Genomic DNA, 18,954 nt, shown 5'->3' with positions numbered 1-18,954 from the left:
CGACCCGAGTCCGTCCAAGTAAATGGGTTGTGCCTCTACGCCTCCCTCCTTTTATGGGGAAGGCGCGAGCCGCCTCCTCTCCCATTAACCATGATGTGACGCATGCGTGTGGAAACCGCCCCACGCATGACCCCCACGTCATGCACGACCCTCCATATCACGCATTCAACGCGGGTCGTGGGGAAGCACGGTGGACGAGAAGTTATTGCAGTAAAATCCGCCCCACTTGCCCGCACATCGTTCTGGGCCTAGCCCAACAACGCGTCGTGCTTATGCATGGCCCAGGCCCGGGGTCTCCTGTCGGTGTACAAAAGTAGGGGCTCTCCTTTTGACCCCTTTACTTGTGCGCGGGTGCTCAGAGCCACGCGCCGCGGCCACACTTAGCAGGGCAGAGGGAGGAAGCCGGAGAGAAGCTGAAGCACCAAGGCAAACAAGACAACGCCAAGGCCGAGAGCACAAGGAGTAGAGGGACAAAGCAGGTTCCCCCGGCAAGACCCTTGCCGGGGCAGCCTCAGCGTCCCCGACAAGACCCTTGCCGGGGCAGCTCGGCCAACACCAGCGGATCGCGCCACCCTTGAGCCCACGGTCTCCAACACCATCAACCACGTTGGGCCAGGGCTCGGGAGGCACCTCCATGGTGGCATCCAGATCTTTATGAAGACAGAGAATACCCAAGATCAGATGAGGACCAGAAGACGGCAACCCTCGGCGAGATCCTAGCTGAGGAAGTCCACAAGGCCCTCGGCAAGACCCTTGCCGGGGATGATAGCAAGGCCCTCGGCAAGACCCTTGCCGGGGATGATGGCAACGCCACGGCAGAGACCCTTGTCGGGCCCCCGGCAAGACCCTTGCCGAGGGCATCAGCAAGGCCACTGCCAGACCCGTACCAGCCAAGACTACCACCGCCGTTCGCATGCAGCTGCCAGCCCAACCAGCTGGGTAGGCACCTTCATGGAAACATGTGACTTCTGGGCCAAATCAGCAGGCACCTGCATGGTGGCGTGCGGACCTTCATGAAGGCCTACCACCGCGCCACCTCAGCTGCCTGCCTGTCTACATGGCACTGGGCGCGTGTCGAAGCGAGGAGGAGCGGCGACGGACGGGACGGGCCTCGTTCCCGCCCCCGATAAAGCTAAGGGACACCTAAGTGATGCATTAAATGCATCTTGTCTTGTAATACGGGCGATAAGCCCGCATTAGTGTAGGCCTTTACATCTCCTGTGTGCCACTAGGGCATCCCGTTCCGACTATAAAAGGAGGCCTATGGCGTACTAGAGGGGGATTCGGCTTTTTTGAACGGCACAGCCACCGTAGCTAGTTTGAGAGCCCAAGAACACTCAATACATCCACCAAAGCAGGACTAGGGTTTTATGCATCCTCGCGGCCCGAACCGGGGTAAACGATCCTCGTGCTGACTGCTAATCCTGCTCTTCTCACGACCCCGTGCCCCGTCAACCGTAGTAGGGATTCTTGTGATCCCATAGGTGTCATTTCCCACCGACATAATGGGGAAGACCATAGCTCTCACTTTGCATACGTGTGTTCTATCAAAAAAGTTTGCGATCAAGAGCTGCACAAATCCTGCTCGACACATTTTCCCTTAGCTCCCTGGGGAAGCTGTCGGTTTGCATACGGGTGTTCTAACTAAAACGTTTGCGATGAGTGTTTTATATTTAAAAACCATTAACATTGTTTTCAAAAGAAAATCGTTTGATAAGTCTGTACATTAAGAGAGAAAAACTCAAGTTCGTTCAAACCATATCTTTCATTCAGTCACTATGTGAATTTATATTCATATGATCGAGAATTTGAGATACAGTACTTAACCCCAAAAAACTATTTCCGGTGGCGGCAGAGGCAGCGTGCCGCGTCGTCGTTGTCGTTGCATCCTCTGGGACGCCGTTGTTGAAGTCTTTAAGGTAGCACAAAATGTTCTTCACTTGTAAATCAAACATCATGTCGTCGCACGAACGACGGGCATGGCATGGTAGGATGGCAACTGGCGCCGCTGAGTGGTAGCGGTCAACGACAGCGTTCCATAATGCTGAGTGGGGCGCGCGGACGGGCACGAGAGCGACAGGTGCAGACAAACACACGGGGACCGGCGCCGCGGTGGGCGCGGCGGGTGCAACCAAACGCCTGACGCAACCGCATGCACACGAACGTGCGTGATCATGTTTCGGCCCCAAAGATTGGCTACAGAACTTATAAATTGACGGATGGAGTACTAGTTACAGTGATCCATATAATTAAGCAAAGGGATCACACTTTCTGTATTGACAGGAACGAGAATGCAATAGCACAATAATAATTAAGGCCACAATGATGCGATTGCAGTGGTGGTTACATGAGGCAAGAAGAAAGATGCATCCATCAACGTACGACGACCTCCTCCTCAACTCAATGCGCCGGGCCACCGATCGGCGGCTAAGGAGCGGCGGCTTTTGTGACGAGGTCAAGCTGCTTCTCAGCAAAGGCATCCAAGGCTTCCAGCCGGCTGAAGAAGGCCAACGTCGTAGCGTCCTCACTGGTCTTGTAGATACCTATGTACACGATAAGCTCGTACATGTGGATGTGTAGGTCGATGAATTCTTGCAGGGCGAGGCGCCTCGCGGCGAGCACAACCTCCAGGTGGACATTCTTCGTGGTGTCAGCAGGCAGTCGCAGGGCCACTAGTGCTTGAAAGAGGTTCCGACCATGAAGGCCGATTAGGGTAGCAGCCAATGAGGAGCCCAGGTGCGCGGGCTGGAGGAGTACGACGATGTCGTCCGCGAGCTTCTTTACGATGGTGAACTTGTTGGTGGCGGCAACGATCATCTGGTCATACTAAGAGCCATAGCTGGTATCGATGGTGGCCATCCACCAACCGGTCGCCAACACTGTCTGGAGATGATCTTCGGTGCAATGCCGCAAGCCGGGGTCGTGGACCATCTGGCACAACCGCTGGCCGCTTGTGCGCATCGCCGCCATGGGTCTGGAGTGAGCACTTTTGCGCTTATTACTGTAGGTGCTTAGGCAAATGCTTAGGTGCGTACGATGTGGTAGATGCATTGGAATGGAGGGGCGCCTTTATATGAGTGCAAAATGCGTTGCATTCACATTGTGCTGCCTCTTTTCCCGATCCTCCTCCCATTACTTCCCTCATGCATTCACACGATGCTAATTGAAGGAGGATGCATCAATGGCCGCTCAACATTTCGGGAACCGCTACCCTCTCCCTTGTCTGCATTAAAGCCGTATCGGGAACTGCACCACCCGCTGTCAAATCAAATAGTACTGCACCGCCCGCTGCACGCCCAGCTGAGCACGCCTCCTCGCCTCCATCTATGCTTAATTATTGAATCTTAGTTGCAAAAATTAGATACTACTAGTGATTTTTAGCTTCATATTTTGGCAAATCACAGTGTTACAAGGTTGGCAAATGGCAATGTTACTAGATCAACAAATGTTAATCTTTCAAGTTTGACAAATGGCAACATACCCAATATGACAGATGTAAATCATACCAAATTGTTTGTAAGTTGTTGCACACGGGTCATCCAAAAGAATCGTTTGCGTTCAAGAGATTCACAAATCCTGCTGTATCTAAAACGTTTGCATATAGGTGTACTATCTAAAACGTTTGGGATCAAGAGCCATCAAAACCTATAGCCATTAAAACCAAGACATGTGGCGTCACGTGGATTGTTAACAGAACGCACACGGTTTGAATTATACAAAATGTTTGAGATATTAAAGTGGCAGCTATTTTTTCAAAATGCCTTTGTTGGCTGTTATTCGAGTGCGCCTTCTGTCAAAATGGACACAAAAAATACCATAGCATGTCGAGTGCCATTCCATGATTGCATGCCAAGTTTCATGAATTTCAGACGAGTGTTGGATTTACTAGAATTTAAAAACAAAGTATCTCAACGTTTTGTCGGCAATCAACGGTGCCCTGGTGTTTGAAATTCAATCCCATTTCTTACATTAGACCTAAGCATGCATCCAAGGACAAAGATTTGATTTTTCAACCAACTTATATGCACTAGAGCATGTGCATGTAGTTCAAATTTGAATTATGCACATAAATGCATTGAAAACTCAGTTAATGCATATAAATGTCCAAACGAACCCCAAAAAATCACAAAAATTGACACAACACTCCTGTTGTTCTATGTTGACACGAGAAACTTTTTGAAAGCAATAAGAGGCAATGGATATCGTTTCGTACCCAAAGGTGGGATGTTCCCTACCAAAACCATCATGCTTGTTATGAGAAACTCTGGTTTATGAGATGCATATACCCAAACCTGCCCCAAATGGGACAAATTTTTTACTACGGCATGTTGATGCCGCTCCATGATAGCATGCCGAGTTTCATGAATTTCAAACGAGTTTTGGATTTACTAGAATTTAAAAACCAACTATCTCAATGTTTGCGGCCGAGTGACGGTGGGAGGGTGTTTGACATTCATTCCCATTTCATGCAAGGGACCTAAGCATGCACCTACCCAAGGACAATGATTTGATTTTTCAACCAATTTATATGCACTAGGGCATGTGCATGTAGTTCAAATTTGAATTATGCACATAAATGCATTGAAAACTCAGTTAATGCATATAAATGTCCAAACGAACCCCAAAAAATCACAAAAATTGACACAACACTCCTATTGTTCTATGTTGACACGAGAAAATTTTTGAAAGCAATAAGAGGCAATGGATATCGTTTCGTCCCCAAAGGTGGGACGTTCCCTACCGAAACCATCATGCTTGTTGTGAGAAGCTCTGTTTTGTGAGAAGCATATACCCAAACTTTCCCCAAATGGGACAAAAAATTTACCATGGCATGTTGATGCCGCTCCATGATAGCATGCCAAGTTTCATGAATTTCAAACGAGTTTTGGATTTACTAGAATTTAAAAACCAGGTATCTCAATGTTTGCGGCCGAGTGATGGTGGTAGGGTGTTTGATATTCATTCCCACTTCTTACATTGGACCTAAGCATGCACGCAAGGACAAAGATGTGATTTTCAACCAATTTATATGCACTGGAGCATGTGCATGTAGTTCAAATTTGAATTATGCACATAAATGCATTGAAAACTCAGTTAATGCATATAAATGTCCAAACGAACCCCAAAAAATCACAAAAATTGACACAACACTCCTGTTGTTCTATGTTGACATGAGAAAATTTTTGAAAGCAATAAGAGGCAATGGATATCGTTTCGTCCCCAAAGGTGGGACGTTCCCTACCGAAACCATCATGCTTGTTGTGAGAAGCTCTGTTTTGTGAGAAGCATATACCCAAACTTTCCCCAAATGGGACAAAAAATTTACCATGGCATGTTGATGCCGCTCCATGATAGCATGCCAAGTTTCATGAATTTGAAACGAGTTTTGGATTTACTAGAATTTAAAAACCAGGTATCTCAATGTTTGCGGCCGAGTGATGGAGGTAGGGTGTTTGATATTCATTCCCACTTCTTACATTGGACCTAAGCATGCACGCAAGGACAAAGATGTGATTTTCAACCAATTTATATGCACTGGAGCATGTGCATGTAGTTCAAATTTGAATTATGCACATAAATGCATTGAAAACTCAGTTAATGATTAAAAATGTCCAAACGAACCCCAAAAAATCACAAAAATTAACAAAACACTCATGTTGTTCTATGTTGACACAACAGAATTTTTGAAAGCAATAAGAGGCAATGGATATCGTTTCTTCCCCAAAGGTGGGACGTTCCCCACCGAAACCATCATGCTTGTTGTGAGAAGCCCTAGTTTGTGAGAAGCATATACCCAAACCTGCCCCAAATGGGACAACATTTTACCACAGCATGTTGATGCTGCTCCATGATAGCATGCCAAGTTTCATATATTTCAAATGACTTTTGGATTTACTAGAATTTCAAAACTAGGTATCTCAATGTTTGCGGCTGAGTGATGGTGGCAGGGTGTTTGGCATTCATTCCCATTTCTTGCATGGGACCTAGGCATGCATCTAAGGACAAAGATTTGATTTTTCAACCAATTTATATGCACTGGAGCATGTGCATGTAGTTCAAATTTAAATTATGCACATAAATGCATTGCAAACTCAGTTAATGCATAAAAATGTCCAAACGAACCCTGAATAATTCCAATTCTTTTACGACACACATATAGTTGCATGTTCACTTCAGATAAAAGGTATATCAATTCAAACACCGTCCATTGCTGCTGTGACCCCATTATGTAATTCAAATGAAGACGAAAAATCAAGTAGATCCCACACAGTTTATTATAACCAACCGTGTGAGATGCATCACAAAATATCTTGGATCACTGTCGGAGTATAGTACGTATACGGCTTCCGCGAGAAGGTGCGACGGCCACAGTCCACAACCTGCTTTGAATAAGGGACCATGTATGATGACACTTTGCGCGAAGTTTTTTCGCTGAAGCGATTCCAAATTTTCGGCTTCCGCGGAAATATCTACCTCCCCTTACCAAAAGCCACATTTCCCCTGTATCCTCCTTCCTTTCCAAGTTGAAACCTTCACTCCTTATTTGCAGCGCCGCCTACTCGCCGGCGACCCTCCTTCACGTTGCTCGGCCTCGCCTCTCCAGGCAGGTAATCCACACCCGACCCCCATCCTCCTCCTCCTTCCACATACCACATGCCCCGACCGCCGACGCGAGCGCGACACCTTCCACCCAAATCACCGACCCCTCCACCAAATAAGCGCCGCCCTAAGCCATGCTGCATGAAGTATAGCTAGGATCTCAAGGAGCATTTGGCAGCGGAGAAGCAAATCACGGCCGCACGTGCGGATGAGGTGGCGATGGATGCCATTCGTGCCGACCCCCAGATCTTGGAGGAGCACCTCGCTGTCGAGGCCACCGTCGATGCTTTGCGCGCCGACGTGGTGACGTGGTTGGCTACTTTAAATGACAGTTAGTGGCGTTTTCTCGAGGCCTCCGTCAGTGCCTTCGATGAAGACTACGAGGTGTTTTCTCAGTGTGCACATGCTTACCTCATCTCGAGATCCAGCAAGTTGGTGCTCGGAGTGGCTCAGGCAACTCAACACTATGACGAGGGCACCCACGATGCAGAGGCCTCGCCCTCTTCCATGTCGAAGGAGCCAATCGTCATCGATATCTCCGATAATGAGGAGTAGCTTGTCTTATTACCTCACTATAAGGACACATGTTTAGTTTGCTAGCTACGGCCTTTCCTTAACAAATTCTAGTGAATTGTGCTATCTACTTTTACCATGCAATCTTCTACTCTAGTGTATATGTTCTATATGTCGTGCAATGTGGTGTTCAATTAACTGTTTGGTTCAATTCTGCAAATGTGATGTTCGATTCTTCAAGGTGCAATTTTCCAAGTTGTCAAGCATGCTTGGTTTGGTTAACTCTTCGATCTTCTATTAGGAGTATGTTATATTGTGCAATGTGGTGCTCAGTTAACGTTTAGTTCATTTCTTGTGGTGTTTAGTTAACTGGTTGGTTCCATTCTGCAATGCGATGTTCAATTATTGTGGGTGCATTCTGTTATTGTATACCATGTGAGAAATAAATCGAATTTAGTTGTACTAAATACATGAGAAACAAATAGAATTGCTATATGTATCCTAGTTGTTAAGCATGCTTGGTTTGGTTAACTGTCTAATCTTCTATTAGGAGTATGTTATATTCTGCAATGTGGTGCTAAGTTAACAGTTCGTTCATTTGGTGTGGTGTTTAGTTAACTGCTTGGTTCAATTCTGCAATGCGATGTTCAATTGTTGTGGCTACGTTCTATTATTGTATACCATGTGAGGAATAAATCTAATTTGGCTGCACTTAATACATGAGAAACATATACAAGTGCTATATTTCCTAGTTTTTAATCATGCTTGGTTTGGATAAATGGGTTTTCCATGTGGCTTGAATTAATCTGATGAATCTGCAATGTGCTTATTTATCATCAACATATTTTACTAATAGCATGCGGACCCTTACTTAACCTGATGACTAACTACCTTATATGTGTTGGAAGGAAACAATGGGAAACACTAAGGTTTACAAGATGGTACTAACTATTATACCTTGCCTTTTTTTGTTCCTTTGCCCCATTTCCAATATAGAGAAGATATTTATGCACATCCTTGTTTTTAGGGTTCACTAATGATTACCTCTCAAACCACCTCTGTGGTCAGGAGGCGAGGAAAGTTTTCATACAAAACCCAAGGTTCAATATTGAAGTGTTCCTGAAGAGGTCGAAGTACGGATGGTCAATCATCCACAGGCACCGGCCTAAAGTTGCAAAGACCTTCAACATGAATGAAGGCTCAATATTCGCCTTCCACTTCAGCAGTTTTCTAGATGAGATGCATCTGTCTATGTACCGTCTATGATGCTAATTTCGAAAGGTTCTAGATGTTGCATGTGAAACTTGGTGCTGGTGCAGTTATGTAATGGGGTAGCTGAGTGCTGAAGCTATGTCATGTTGTACTCAGATGTATTTCAATTATGAAATACTACTTCCTTAATATGGAAATGAAATATATTATGTGCTTAATATTAATCTCAATTAGATTAATAAATGGATTATTAATAATAGGGAAATTAGCCTACTAACTGGCCAATTATCCTACTAATAGGGTTTTCATATTGCAAACGGTTATTGAGAAAACAACATGGGCGATGACCTCAGGCAACGCACACAGTTTTTAGGAATAAACCGTGTTGGATAAATGAACAATCACACACAATGTCCTCTTGAAACTGTTTGCATTAGTCCACCTTGCGCAAACGTTACCTCATAAAAATTGTGTGTGATGGACAACCTTTGCCTGAGGAAACAACGTCGTCGTCGATGATGAGGCTCAATATCCGCCTTCTGCTTCAGCAGTTTTCCAGATGAGATACATCTGTCTATGTACCGTCTATGATGCTAATTTCGAAAGGTTATAGATGTTGCATGTGAAACTTGGTCCTGGTGTAGTTGTGTAATGGGGTAGCTGAGTGCTGAAGCTATATGATGTTGTACTCTGATGTATTTTAATTATGAAAATGAAATATATTGTGTGCTTAATATGAAATGTCAATTAGATTAATAACTGGATTATGAATAATCAGATAATTAGCCTGCTAATTGGATTTTGGTATTGCAAACGGTTGTTGAAAAAATACCGTGGGCGATGACCTCAGGCAACACACATAGTTTCTAGGAATAAACCGTGTTGGATCAATAAACAAACACACATGACTTTCTCTGGAAAACTGTTTGCGTTAGGCCACCTTGTGCAAATGTTTACCACATAAAAAGTGTGTGTGATGGACAGCCTTTGCCACACAGTTTCTTCTACAGACCATGTGTGATGCATTCAATAACGCAAACGATTTAACAAGAAAAATTGTGTGTGATGTACCTGTGAACAGAAACGTTTTCCTGGGAGCGATTGTGTGGGATGTACATACAAACATAGACGCATGGGATGTACTTGTGACCGGAAACAATTTTGCCTGTATAATTGTATTTTTTAGCTCTACTGTATGTATTTTCGTATTTGAGTGCTCGCCGGTCGCACACGAACTCATTTTGGCGAGCGTGTGTGCTAGGAGGGCATATCCCCGACGGTTTATGGGTCGTGTGGGAAGGACCCCCTATCGTCATCACTCACTAGGCGATGGTTCCAAATGTCGTCGCGGAAAGGGGTCAAAAACCGTTTGTATATCACCGACGCATACCAATGTTGTTCAAGCTTCCAAACCTAATCTGGTGACCAGGGGCGTAACTGTCGACCTGCTCAAGGTGACTGATCGAGTTGGCACGTAGCATGAAGCCGCCAAATAGAAAGAGTTGACCAAGGAGAAAGGTCTCCCCGGAAACAGCGTCGTCATCGATGACGAGGTGAGCCATCGATTCTTCTGTCGACAACATAGCGGAACTCTCAATGAAAGCACCAATGTCGGTGTCAAAACCGGCATATCTCGGGTAGGGGGTCCCAAGCTGTGTGTCTGAGGATCAATGGTAACAAGGGACAATAGGGACACGATGTTTACCCAGGTTCGGGCCCTCTTAAAGGAGGTAAAACCCTACGTCCTGCTTGATTATATTTGGTGTGTGTATAAGGGTTACAAGAGTTGATCTTCCTCAAGATCGTCATGGCTAAACCCTAGTTGTCTAGCCTAAGATTCTTCTCCTAGCCTCTACAGACTAAACCCACCGGTTTATATACACACTGGAGGGGCCTAGGGTTGTATAGAGTCGGCTTGTAGAGGAAGGAAACATTACACCCGGACACCAAACTTGCCATTCTACGCACATAGGAGTCCTACCCGGACACGGGAGACAGCCTTCTGCTTTATCTTCATGGCCCATCAGTCCGACCCATATAGGGTTCCTCGGGTGTCTGGTCTATTCGATATGGGACGGACTGATGGGCTGTGAAGATAAAGCAGAAGGCTATCTCCCGTGTCCGAGTAGGAATCCTATGTGCGTAGAACGGCAAGTATGGTGTCGGGGTGTAAAAATTCCTTCCTCTGCAATCCGACTTTATACACCCCTAGGCCCCTCCCGTGTGTATATAGACAGGAGGGTTTAGTCCGTAGAGGCTAGGAGAAGAATCTTAGGCTAGACAGCTAGGGTTTAGCCATTACGATCTCAAGGTAGATCAACTCTTGTAACCCTTATACACACACCGAATATAATCAAGCAGAGCATAGGGTTTTACCTCCTTTAAGAGGGCCCGAACCTGGGTAAACATCGTGTCCCTATTGTCCCTTGTTACCATCGATCCTCAGACACACAGCTTGGGACCCGCTACCCGAGATCTACCGGTTTTGACACCGGCATTGGTGCTTTCATTGAGAGTTCCGCTATGTTGTCGACAGAAGAATCGATGGCTCACCTTGTCATCGATGATGACGCTGTTTCTGGGCAGACCTTTTTCCCTGGTCAACACTTTGTGTCTGGCGGATTCATGCTACGTGCCAACGTGACCGGTCACCTTAAGCAGGTCGACAGCTACGCCCCTAGTCACCAGATCAGGTTTGGAAGCTTGAACGACATCGCCGACATCCAAGGAGACCTAATCTTCGAGGGGTTCACGGCCTGGGCTGCTGCTCCCCACCCACATGAGGGAGGCCCTTCGGATCCACTATCAGATCCCATCCAAGGGTCGACGCTCATGTCCGCCTCGACCTTAGATCCATGGCGGACCACTTCGTCCGAAGATGGGAGGGTGAACCCCGCCGGACTCGCTCCCATCACCGAACTTCTAGCCGGAGACCCATATGCGACCACGCCGTCGGCGGACCCGAAGTCAAACGGGACTCTTCCTGTCATCAGGAAGCCAAACTCGCCTCTGGATACCAACTCCGAACTCTCGAGGTCTACTTCCATCCGGCTCGGTCAAGTGCATATCAACGAGCCTAGTTCCGCAGATCCTCACACGCCTGTCCAGCTTTTGCTCCTAAACGAAGCACTAGACTTAATACAATCTCTCGCCATCACGGAAGTGTTACCTCCGAACTACGCCCAGCTTCAACTAGGGGCTGAGAGTAGGGAATTGTACATCCCACCCACCACCCACTTAATCGCCACTGTCGAGGATCTAACTGACATGCTAGACTATGCCTCTGAAGATATCGATGGCATGGATGACGATGTCGAAACCGAACCAGGTCAAAACCTGCCCATCACTGGGCGTTGGACAACCACTTCTACTTACGGCGTATACATGGTGGATACACCTAAGAAGAAGGAAGAAACGGCACTCAAGATCGAGAAGAGGATAAGCCTGTAGATGAACCACCAAAACACCGGCGTAAGTGGCGCCGCTCACAATCGCGTCGGGGAAGGGAAAGCATTACCGACACTGGAGATAATGACACTCTGGACAATGCCAAAGATCCCAAGCACCCATTGAGCCTGCGATCGAGCGGGGTGAAATGGAAGATGGTCAATACAGCCCTGAAGAACTTGCCCATCATGAGGACTCGGAAGATAGTAACTACTTACCTGTGTCCGAAGAGGATGTTAGCCACGGTAACGATGATTTCATTGTCCCAAAGGAACCCTTCGAACAAGAACGCTTCAAGCGATGGCTCATCGCCACCGCACGGAGCCTGAAAAAGAAACAGCAGCAGATTCAAGCCGAACAGGATACGCTCAACGACAGATGGACCAAGGTCCTAGCCGCCGAAGAAGGACATGGCTTTGAGCGCCAAACAAAAAGTTATCCCAAACGCATGCTACTGCCACAATTCGACGACGAGGCCTTTGAGCCAATAGCGTCAAAGTACAATCATGCTAATCAACAGGACCGACCACCACATGGACGGGACAAAACGACTAATTATGCCGAACACCAGTCCGTGCCCCTTGCCATTGAGGCAGGGAGACATCGGCTCCGGGCTACATGTACGACCTACGCCAAGACCTTACGAATATAGCCGGCCAGACCAGGTCAATCTATGGATCGAGAGGACGTGCCCCCACATGAGATGACAGCCATCAAGCCTGGCATGACAAACATAACCAACTCCAGGGTCAGCACCGAACACAGATGTCGTCTGAACTCCGTCGCGATGTCTCCCGGTACAGAGGTGCCGCACACCCCATGTGCTTTACCGATGAGGTAATGCAGCACCAATTTCCAGAAGGGTTCAAACCCGTGAACGTCGAGCAATACGATGGAATGACAGATCCCACTGTAAGGATTGAATATTTTCTTCTCCACATTCACATGGCTCGCGGAGATGATCTCTACGCCATTAAATACCTCCCTCTAAAACTGAAAGGACCAACACGAAACTAATTGAACAGCCTCCCAGAGAACTCCATTGGAAGCTGGGAAGACCTAGCTAGAAGATGCTTTTCGGGCCAACTTTCAGTGCACCTATGTGCGGCCACCGGACGCTGATGACCTGAGTCACATAATCCAGCATCCCGGAGAGTCAGCTCGCAATCTTTGGAATCAGTTCTTAATAAAAAAGAACCAAATCATGGAGTGTCTGAACGTCGAAGCCTTAGCAGCATTTAAGCATAGCGTCTGTGATGAATGGCTCGCCTGACACCTCGCTCAGGAAAAGCCGAAGACTATGGCAGCCCTTACTGCACTTATGACCTGCTTCTATGCAGGCAAAGATAGCTGGTTGGCTCACAGAAGCAACAGTACCAGCGACCCCGGTACTTCTGAGGCCAGGGATAGCAATGGCAGGCCAGGACACAGCAAAAACAAGCGTCGAAACAATAACGAAGAAACAGAGGATACGATAGTAAACGCCAGATTCAGGGGCTCCAAACCCAGTCAGCCGAAGAAGCCGTTCAAAGGTAATAGGGACGGTACATCCAACTTGGGACAGAATACTAGAGAGACCTTGCCAGATTCATGGCACCCCTGACAAGCCTGCTAATCACACTAACATAAACTGGTGGGTTTTCAAGAAGGCCAGTAAATTAAATACCTAACATAAGGGGAAAGGCCCTCCAAGCGAGGATGATAATGAGCCTCGCCGCCAAACACTGGGGGACAGAAAGAATTTGCCCCGAAGTGAAAATGGTGAATATGATCTATGTCACCCACATCCCTAAGAGGGAGTTCAAACGCACATTGAGGGACGTCTACGCCGTAGAGCCCGTCGCCCCAAAATTCATCCCATGGTCGGCTTATCCGATCACCTTTGATCGCAGGGACCACCCAACTAGTATCTGTCATGGAGGTTCGGCGACCCTAGTACTCGATCCTATCATCGACGGGTACCATCTCACTAGAGTCCTTATGGACGGCGGCAGCAGCCTCAACTTGATTTACAAGGATACTGTCTGTAAGATGGGTATCGACCCGTCAAGGATTAAGCCTGGCAACACTACCTTTACCGGAGTGATACCCGGCGTGGAGGCCCGCTGCACGGTCTCATTAACACTGGAAGTAGTATTCGGCTCTCCAGACAATTTCTGAATTGAAGAGTTGATATTCGACATCATCCCTTTTCGCAGTGGTTATCACGCACTGCTCGGGCGAACAACTTACGCAAGCTTCAATGCAGTCCCGCACTATGCTTGTCTGAAGCTAAAAATGCCTGGACCTCATGGCGTCATCACAGTAAATGGGAATACGGAGCACTCCTTCTGTACTGAGGAGGATACCACGACCCTAGTAGCCTAAGTACAGAGCGGCCTCATCGAACCGAACAACTCAACGGTCGTCCAGACCCATGACACTGCTAAACGTGTTTGAGCCGCGTTACAATGCGGTAGCTCGGCGGAACCTGAGCTCGAGTAGCAGTTTAGCCTCCGTCGATTGCCCCATAAGGTTGCGGTGTATGTACCTCAGGTACACAATTACGCCCTTAAAATACCTTGGGCCGCGCCGGAGGCACACTATTGAAAAGGCCCATAGTACGGCTTGACCCTATTCGGACCTCAAATATTCTTCCACTGTAGGTTTGCTAAAGAACCTACCTGATCTACGGTCGTGCGGGGACTAAGGGAGTCCTGGACTAGGGGGTCCTCGGGTATCCGGGCTGTGTGATATGGGTCGGACTGATGGACCATGAAGATACAAGGTAGAAGACCTTGCCCCATGTTCAGATAGGACTCTCCTATGCGTGGATGGCAAGATGGGCGTCCAGATATGTAATTTCCTTCTTCTGCAAGCCAACTCTGTACAACCCTAGGCCCCTCCAGAGTTATATAAACCATTGGGTTTAGTCCGTAGAGGCTATTAGAATTCACATAGGCTAGACATCTAGGGTTTAGCCATTATGATCTCGAGGTAGATCGACTCTTGTAACCCCTATACTCATCAAATGAAATCAAGCAGGACGTGTGGTTTTACCTCCATTAAGAGGGCCTAAATCTGGGTAAACATCGTGTTCCCCATGTCCCTTGTTACCTTCGATCCTTAGACGCATAGTTCGGGACCCCCTACCCGAGATCGGCCGGTTTTGACACCGACATTGGTGCTTTCATTGAGAGTTCCACTATGTCGTCGGCAGAAGGTTCGATGGCTTGTTCGATCATTAACAACGATGTTGTTTCTGGGGAAACATTTCTTCCTCATCAAATTTTTGTGTTTGGCGGCTTTGCTCTATGGGCCAATTCAATTGGTCACCTCGAACGGATTGATGGTACACCCCTGGTCATCCAGCGAGCACGGACAGGTAGAGTCTACCAGGCCCAGCTCTGTAGGCCCCTAGTTCCCCGGCTGACCTTCGCTCCTAAACGAGGCCTTGGACTTAATGCGATCTCTCCCCATTACGGAAGTATCACCTCTAAACCACGCACAACCCGGACTAGGGGCTGAGAGCGGGGAATTTTACGCCTTCGAGGACTTGACCGACATGCTAGATTACGCCTCCAAACACATTGACAGTATGGACGATGATGCTAGAGACGAACCGGGCCAACATCCGCCTATCACCGGGCGTTGGACGGCCACCTCCACATACGATGTGTACATGGTGGATACACCTAAAAAGAACAACAACGACGATGACAGGAAGGATCCGATTGAGGGCAAGCCCGTCGAGGCACCATCAAAACATCGACATCAGCAGTGCCGCTCTAAATCGCGTCACGAAAGGGAAATCAATGCCGACACCGGAGACAACAACACTCCGGATGATGCCGAAGATCCCTAAGACCCCACTGAGCCTGCGTCCGAGCAGGATGAGTGGGAGGAGAGACAAGTTAACCCCGACGAGCCTGTCGGGAATGAGGATTCAGAGGATATTAACTTTCTACCGGTCTCCGAGGAGGATGTCAGCCTCGGCAACAAAGACTTCATCATGCCAGAGGAACCCCTCGAGCAAGAGCGCTTTAAGTGACAGCTAATCGCAACTGGGAGGAGCCTAAAAAAGAACTAGCAACAGCTTCAAGCTGAACAAGATACGCTCAATGAGAGATGGACCCAGGTCCTTGCTGCCAAGGAATACAGCCTGGAGCGTCCAACAAAGAGTTATCCGAAGCATCGGCTCTTGCCACAATTTGACGACGAGGCCCTTGAGCCAGTACCGTCAAGATATAATCACACTGACGAACCAGACAGACCACCACGTGGACGGGACAAAGTGGCTGCTCATGTTGAACACTAGGCCGCACCACCTCGCCATCGAGGCAAAGAGGTAGCGGCTCCAGACTACACCTACGACTTACGTCAGGACCTGGACAATAGAGCTGGTCATACTGGATCAATCTATGGATCAAGGGGGCGTGCTCCAATGCGAGATGACGGCCATCAAGGTTTGCGCGATAGGCATAACCTCACTCGGGCTCAAAACCGAACACTGATGTCATCTGAACTCCGTCGTGACGTTGCCCGATATAGAGGCGCCGCACACCCCTTATGCTTTACCGATGAGGTAATTCAGCACCACTTTCTAGAAGGGTTTAAACTCGTAAACATTGAAGCATATGATGGAATGACAAATCCCGCAGTACGGATTGAAGATTTTCTTCTCCATATTCACATGGCTCTTGGTGACGATCTCCACGCCATTAAATACCTCCCCCTAAATCTAAAGGGACCAGCACGGCACTGGCTAAACAGCCTCCCAGAAAACTCTATTAGCAGCTGGGAAGATTTGGAGGATGCCTTCCGAGACAAGTTCCATGGTACTTATATCCGGCCACCGGACGCCGATGACCTCAGTCACATAGTCCAGCAACCCGAAGAGTCAGCCCCCAAATCTGGACTTGGTTCTTAATTAAAAAGAACCAAATCGTCGACTGTCCAGACACTGAAGCCTTAGCGGCTTTTAAACATAGCATCAACGATGAATGGCTTGCCCGACACCTCGATCAAGCAAAGCCGAAGTCTATCGCAGCTCTTACCGCACTCATGACCTGCTTCTGCGCGGGAGAAGATAGCTGGTTAGCTCATAGAAGCAACAGTACCAGCGATCCTGGCACCTTTGAAGCTAGGGATGGCAACGCACGGCCGCGATGTAACAATCACAAGCGTCGGAACAACAATGAAGAAACCAAAGATACAGCGGTCAACGCCGGATTCAGTGGCTCTAAACTCGGTCAACGGGAGAAGCCATTCAAAGGAAACAGGGACGACCCATCCAATTTGGACAAAATACTCGACCGGCCTTGCCAGATTCATGGTACCCCCGACAAGCTTGCAAATCATTCCAACAGAAACTGTTGGGTCTTCAAACAGGCTGGTCAGCTAAATACCGAACATAAGGGGAAAGGGCCGCCCAGCAAGGACAATGATGAGCCCCGCCCACCGAACACAGGGGGGTAGAAAAAATTTCCCCCTAAGGTAAAAATAGTGAATATGATATACGTCACTCATAACCCCAAGAGGGAGCGCAAGCGGGCATTAAGGGACGTCTACGCCGTAGAACCGGTCACACTAAAATTCAACCCTTGGTCGGCTTGTCCGATCACCTTCGATCGCTGGGACCACCCGACCAGTATTCGTCATGGAGGTTCAGTAGCCCTGGTCCTCGATCCAATCATCGATGGATTCCATCTCACTCCAGTCCTTATGGATGGTGACATCAGTCTTAACTTGATTTATCAAGACACTGTTTGTAAAATGGGTATTGACCCGTCAAGAATCAAGCCTAGTAACACCACCTTTAAAGGACTAATACCCGCCGTAGAGGCCTGCTGCATGGGTTCATTAACATTGGAAGTAGTCTTCGGTTCACTAGATAACTTCTGAAGCGAAGACTTGATCTTCGATATTGTCCCCTTTCGTAGTGGTTATCACGCACTGCTCGGATGAACCGCCTCCGCCCGCTTCAATGCAGTCCCGCACTATGCTTACTTAAAGCTCAAGATGCCCGGACCGCATGGCTTTATCACAATCAATGAAAACATGGAGTGCTCCCTCCGTACTAAGGCGCATACCGCGGCCCTTGCGACTGAGGTGCAGAGCGGCCTTATCAAGCCGAACACTTCATCTGCCATCAAGCCCCCGTCCATGTTAAACGAGTCCGGCCTACCCTGCAGAACGACAGCTCGGTGAATCCATAGTTGGACTAGCAGTTCCACCTCCGTCAATCGCCCCATCTAACCGTGGCACATGTACCGCGTGTGCATAACTACGCACTCAAAATTCCTTGGGTAACGACAGAGGCACAATGCGGTTCAACCCTATTTTGACCTCAACCCCTTCCTTTTTCTTTTTTTCTCATATTACAGGTTCGTTAAAGACCTAATCACCTTACGGTCATACAAGGTCCCTTTCCCAGGCCCCTTTTATATAAATGATCGTCGATCTCGCCCCTCAAAGGATCATGCACCAAGGCGACAATGACTCAGACGTGCGGCAGGGTATCAATGGGATCTTTAAGAATACCTTTTCTTTTTAGGCCCTGTATATAGCTTACCCTTGTTTAGAAATTCTCGGCATGTAAAATAGCCCTGATGTTTACGACATTATCTGTAATGACACGTTTCGACGTATCAAACAAATTATAATGGAAACAGTTCCTTTTCTGCCAACCCCTGTTCGGTATTGGTTTATTTCATATTCCATATTTTCTCTTTGCTTCAGATTCCATATATACTTTGGTACGTCTTAAATGTCGGGGTCTCTTTTCAGCCACGTATATTTTTAAAAGTCCGAACACTTTTAGAGTATACTTCGGCGTCCCGAATATTGCATTATATGCATCAGGTCCGAATCATGTCTTTGGTCAATAGTTGGGTTTCCAAGCTCCTACGATTACTACCTTAGGTTCCGCTTGTTCGTCTAAGGCAGTAAAGGGAGAAGTACTGCGATTGTGTTTCCGGTTCGTCCGGTCAAATTCCTCAGTAGAGAAAGCCGAAAACAGACTGTCATGATATGGTGAGAGCTGGTCGGCGATTCGGCGACTTGCTATCTTTTGTGATTTACTCTATATTATATGAAGGACTAGCCTTCACATGGTCATGTGCCAAAGGCATCCTAGTTCGGGTGGCCGCATACGCACCAGGGGCTAGTATTTAGCCCCACCGTCAAACTCCTATGGTTAAG

This window comes from Triticum urartu, chromosome 7A (genome assembly GCF_056163025.1).
Source record: "Triticum urartu cultivar PI428250 chromosome 7A, HENAU_Tu73, whole genome shotgun sequence".
NCBI lineage: Eukaryota > Viridiplantae > Streptophyta > Magnoliopsida > Poales > Poaceae > Triticum > Triticum urartu.
Note: the sequence above shows the minus strand (reverse complement) of the source record.